The following is a 6,000-nucleotide window of genomic DNA, read 5'->3' as shown; positions in this document are numbered from 1 at the left end:
GCCGTTCGAGCTCTCCAGTACGGAAAGTCGAAAGGAGCAAAAATCCTCACTGGTGAGATGTCCGAAATGTTTGCGCAGCTAGAATCCGAATCCCAACACCATAAAGTACATCGTGATGATGATGATGCTAAATACTAAAAAGAACACAAGGATATGAGGGAGAAAGCCAGAATGTATAGACTACTTAAAAAATACTTTAGAGTAAAATAAAGACCTTCAAAAATAGACAAATTAAATGTTTTTTAATAGCTTGTGTTTGTGATTTTAAAGATAGTAAAAGTAAGATTTATACAAGATTACATCATAATTAAAGAATTTGCTTTCAAAAATTCTATAAGCAAGATATTTCTTTAATTATTATCTTGGAAAAAAAAGTTTGGATAAAGATTACAATTTTAATGTATGATTATGGATTTTTTTCAAATATAAATTTTCAAATCATTGACACTTAAAAAATATTTTTTACCAAAAAGAATAAAACAAGGAGAACGTGTCATAACCCCTCCCCCAACCTTGCCGTCCGTCTGGTAGCCAGACGGCAAGGCTGGGTGGGACTGTCCCGATGAAACTGGGCGATGATGTTCTCGTCCAGTACAGGTCTCTCAGGCACCCACTGACGGTGCTCAGGTCCGTAACCCACCCAGTCAACCAGGTATTGAATGCCCCGGCCCATTCTTCGGGAAGAAGCTGGTTGATAGAATAGACAGGACCATTTACGTAACGTGGTGGGGGTGGTTCCAAATCAATGGTCTAAAGAGAGCTCTCCCTCACTGGCTTCAACTTTCTGACATGGAATACCGGATGGACCTTCAGGGTTGACGGAAGGTCCAACCTCACGGCTACTGGATTGACGACCTTCTTGATGGTGAAAGGTCCAAGGAACCGTGGATGTAGTTTTCTGGGGCCTCCTTTCAGAGATGTGTCTGAAGAGGAAAGCCACGCTTTATCTCCCACTTTGTACTCAGGAGCCGCGGACCAGCGACGGTTGGCCACAGCAGTGAACCGCTCCTGGTTCCTCAGCAAACTGGCTCTAAACCTCCTCCAAGTACGCTGGCAGCGTCTCACAAAGGCAGCTGGACCAGATGTGGATGCCAGTTCTTCCTGATGTGTGAAAAGCAGCGGTTCATTTCCATATGCTACCTGGAATGCAGGGCATGAAGAAACAAATGCTCTGATGTCAGAGGTCATCGTGGGCCACCAGAATCGCTGTCCAACTAAGAAAATTGTTCGAGTGACACCAGGATGGCAGGCCAAATGAGAGCAATGTCCCCATTTTATAACTTTTGAACGGAGACTCGAGGGAACAAACAAACAATGAGCTGGGCAACCAGATGGAACTACAGGGTCATCAGACACAGAGGCTTTAACCCTCCGCTCTAGGGCCCACCTTGTTGTAGCCAGCACCATGTTTTGAGGAAGGATGGCACACTCTTTATCTGAAACCATAGAGTCGCTCTCCTTCTGGTGCTGCCGGGACAGAGCATCCGGTTTGGCATTCTTGCTTCCTGGCCGATAGGACAGGGAAAACCTGAAACGGTCAAAAAACAAAGCCGATCGAGCCTGGCGAGAGTCAAGTCTCCTGGCAGTTCTTATATATTCCAGGTTCTTGTGATCTGTCCATATGAGAAATGGGTTTTCAGCTCCCTCCAACCAATGACGCAACTCTTCAAGAGCTGATTTAACAGCCTGGAGCTCCCTATTCCCTATGTCTTAGTTTCTCTCTGCAGGAGTAAACTTGCATGAGAAATACGCGCAACGGGTGCAACTTACTATCAGATGCCCTCTGGGACAACACCGCATCCACCCCACACGCATCCACCTCCACAATAAACTGTTTGGAGGTGTCAGGCTGAACCAGAATGGGAGCCACAGAGAAATGTCGTTTGAGCTCTGAAAATGCTTTGCTGGCATCACTATCCCACAGGAAGCGTACCTTTTGTGAAGTTAGTTTGTGGAGTGGGGCAGCAATGGCACTAAAGTTCCTGATGAAGCGTCTATACAAATTTGCAAAACCAAGGAAGCGTTGGAGCTGTCTCCTTCCCGTTGGTTCGGGCCACTCCAAGACAGCTTTGACCTTGGTAGTGTCCATATTAATGGAATCTGAAGATATCACATGACCGAGAAATATTCTCTTGGTGGTGTGAAACTCACATTTCTCAGCCTTGCAGTAGAGCTGATTCTCCAGAAGCCACTGAAGAACTGCTCTCACATGCTGCACATGAGTCACAGAGTCTGGGAAGAAGATCAGAATGTCATCGAGGTAAACAAAAACAAACTTATTGATCATGTCCCCAAGAACATCATTTATGACACACTGAAACACAGCTGGGCCATTAGTTAGCCCAAAGGGCATAACCAAGTATTCAAAATGTCCACTGGGAGTGTTGAAGGCTGTTTTCCACTCATCCCCCTCACACCAAGTGGTAGGCACTGCGGAGATCCAGCTTGGTGAAGATGTTAGCCCCCTTCAATAAATCAAAAGCAGTACTTAGCAGGGGTAGAGGGTAAGTATAGCGAACTGTGATGCTGTTTAGTCCTCTGTAGTCGATGCAGGGACGCTAACCACCATCACGTTTGCCAACAAAGAAAAAACCTGCTCCTGCTGGGGAGGAGGGAGGGCGAATGATTTCTGCCTGTAGGCTCTCCTGAAGATATTGGTCCATCGTTTCACGCTCTGGAAGGCTCAAGGGATACAGATGACCTTTGGGTGGTTGAGTTCCTGGGAGCAGGTCCACGGAGCAATCATAGGGACGGTGTGGGGGAAGGGACTTGGCCCGAGTCTTACAGAACACATCACCTAAGTCATGGTAAACAGAGGGAACCTTGCCAAGGTCAGGAGGCTCTGGAGCAGGTGTGTTCTGGACAGAAGAACGTAATGTAGCAGTATTCAAACAGTTCAACAAACAGAACAGACTCCAAGACAAAATCCTACCAGAAACCCAGTCTATGTGAGGGATATGTCTGCACAGCCATGGATAGCCCAGAATGACGGGGGGCTTCATTGACTTAACAACAAAAAAAAAACCATCAGTTCATTATGATTTCCAGAGACTGTCACTTTAACGTGGACGGTGCGAGCAGACGCTCTGTAAAGGAGTGCTCCATTGATGGCATTGATCACCAGGACAGCAGGCAGGGGTTCTATGGGTATCCTCAGCCTGTCCACCACCTCTTGGGATATCAAGTCTCCATCAGAACCAGAGTCAATAAGAGTCTCGAACTCACCCAACCGCAGGTCACAAGCCTCCAGAATCCTCATTGGAGGCTGAGAGGGCGGAGAAAACAGAGAAACGCGGCTCACCAGTTGCCCTCTCACTGATGAGCCCTTGTGTTTAGCCGGACAGCTTCTGACGAAGTGGCCGGTTCTCCTGCAGTAAAGACACAAGCCACCTCTCATGCGTTTCTGTCGTTCTGTTGGAGATAGCTGCCCAAAGACTGCCTGCAGGGGTTTCGGAGGAGGCTCAGAGGATGGAGCCCAGTCATCAGGGTGATGATGGGTAGGGACAGGTGGCGTCGATTGCTGACGTTGGTGACGTGTCGTAGGGCCAGGAACGACCCGTTCCTGGGATCTCCCTCTCATGCGTCGGTTGACCGAGTAGCTAGATCAATCAGGGCCTCCAGATCTTCAGGAACTTCCCTCGCTGCTAGCTCATCCTTTAAGGAGCTAGAAAGTCCTTGGTGGAACACATCCACAAGCACCTCGTTAGGCCAACGAGTGCTGGCAGCAAGTGTACGAAACTCTACTGCATAATCTGAAACAGTGCTCGACCCCTGGGACAGCCGGAGGAGTCAAGAAGCAGCTGCTCGGTGAGACTTGGAGGGGTCAAAAACAGTCAAAAGCTGAGTGGAAAAAGCACTGAAGGAACTGCAGTCAGTTTTTCTAAAACTGTTGATGACTTTGTGGGATAAAAAGATAGGGACCTTTCATCGCTTTCACTTTGAGTCTATATTGGGTTGATTTGGCTTATTGCAGGATGGTTTACGGCTATCCCTATAGACTGCTACAATTTTATTGTAGTTAAGCATTAACCACGATTTCTATTCTATTTTGAGATTCATTGCCAGCTAAGCTCTTCCTTTTGCATACTTTCCTTTAAAGAACTGGCTTGAGTTTTGTTTAGCCAGAATTGCAGAGAGTAGAAAAACAGAAATGATACAAACGACAAAAAAGACATTTAGTAAAAAATCCGGAGTCACGGTATACAGTGATCCCTCGCTATAACGCGGTTTACTTTTCACGGTTTCGCTACTTCACGGATTTGCATCGTGCATTGTGTTCTGCATTCTGATTGGCTAAAAAGTCACTCCGCTTCTTCTCTACCTATGCGTCAATAACGTTGCAGTTTAATATGTACACGTATGTAAAACAGCTTGCCAAATTTACAACACGAACGTGCAAATTCTCCTGCAATTTCGAGTTTCTCTAAAACACATAGAAAAAAGAGCGGCAACTGCCTATCACTATGTTCTCCTCCCGAACAAACACACCTGCACCGCGGGCTTCAAAAGAAGAAAACACTGCAGAGCGGAGTCAGGATGCAGCAGCTCAGTCTGAAGAGCAGTGAAATACACCTGAGTCACTATTTGTCCGACTGTACGTTGTATTTTTTTTTCATAATCATTTTACATTTTCTCCCGTTTAATCCAAATACTCGGGTCGTGGTGGGCGGGGCTAATCTCCGCAATTTGAAGCCTTCTGTTCACATCGATGATTAAAATTATTTGACGGTACAGTACAGAAGTTATTTGTTGAAAAAAATGTTTCTAAAGTACTTTTATTTGTGAAACAAATGCTTGAGCCTGTAAAATGGTTTGTTCTTTCTTTTCAGTCTATAATAGAGTATTTAATTGTATAATAATTGTAAAAAAAACAGAGGTTTCTACTTCACAGATTTTGCCTATCACGGGTTCTTTTTGGAACGTAACCCCCGCGAAAAACAAGGGTTTACTGTATTACATTAAGCATAGGGCCTATATCATGCAAAATCCACCTTTTGAGTTTTGAAGTGTTAGGTGTTAAGCCCAAAATGGTATTTTGATCCATTCACACATTTCTAAGTATTGCTCTAAAGCACCATGCCCTCCCAATCCATGAAACAAGTGGGTTCTCACATTCATACGTGTTAAAGTGAGGAACATCCCCCTGGCTAGCACACACACCCACTTTCTCCACTGAGCTATCACTGATTGGCAGAAATGCTTTTCTTTTATATGCACAATATGCACATCTATCTTTGCAATAATTTGGATGGTGTTTATTTTCGTGGGCAAAACCCAGACACGCTGCATTTCGCAGGTAATAAATTATCATGTACCCTATATTACCAAAGGTATACGCTTACCTGCCTTGACTTACATATGAGCTGAAATGTCATCCCATTCCTAACCCATAGAATTCAGTATGATGTTGGTCCACCTTTTTCAGCTATTAAAGCTTCAACTCTTCTGGGGCCTGTTTCAGAAAGGAGGTTCAACCAACTCTGAGGTTAAACTTGAACTCTGAGTTGGTCAATCGGGAGATTAACAACTCTGAGTTTTCTCTTTCAGAGAAGCTGTTCGGGGTTGGGTCAATCAACTCTGAGTGGACTGATTCGGAGGTGAGCGTGCGCACCGCGACTATAAGAAGCCATTATCAATGGAGCGCAGATATCACGAGTCACCATGGCAACCGTGAAAACAAAGAGGTCTGTATACTTTTCGCCAGCTGAACTTGACGTGCTGCTGCAGAGTTACAGTGAATATGAGCACATATTCTGGAAGAAAAGCAACGCCGCTGCATCTGCTAAACAAAGACAGTTAGCATGGGAAAACATAGATGCTCAAGTTAATGCCTAAGTTTGCATTTAAGTCATTGTTGTAAAATATTGGCTGTAATAACTTTCTAAATAGCGTAAGGTGTGAAATAAAAAATGGCGATATTTAGGTGTACTTTTGAAGTGTTATTCCAGGTGTAATTGCATGAAATGCTGCACAGTGTACAGAACCAATCTGGGGGAAAAA

This window comes from Oryzias latipes, chromosome 1, assembly GCF_002234675.1.
Source record: "Oryzias latipes chromosome 1, ASM223467v1".
NCBI lineage: Eukaryota > Metazoa > Chordata > Actinopteri > Beloniformes > Adrianichthyidae > Oryzias > Oryzias latipes.
Note: the sequence above shows the minus strand (reverse complement) of the source record.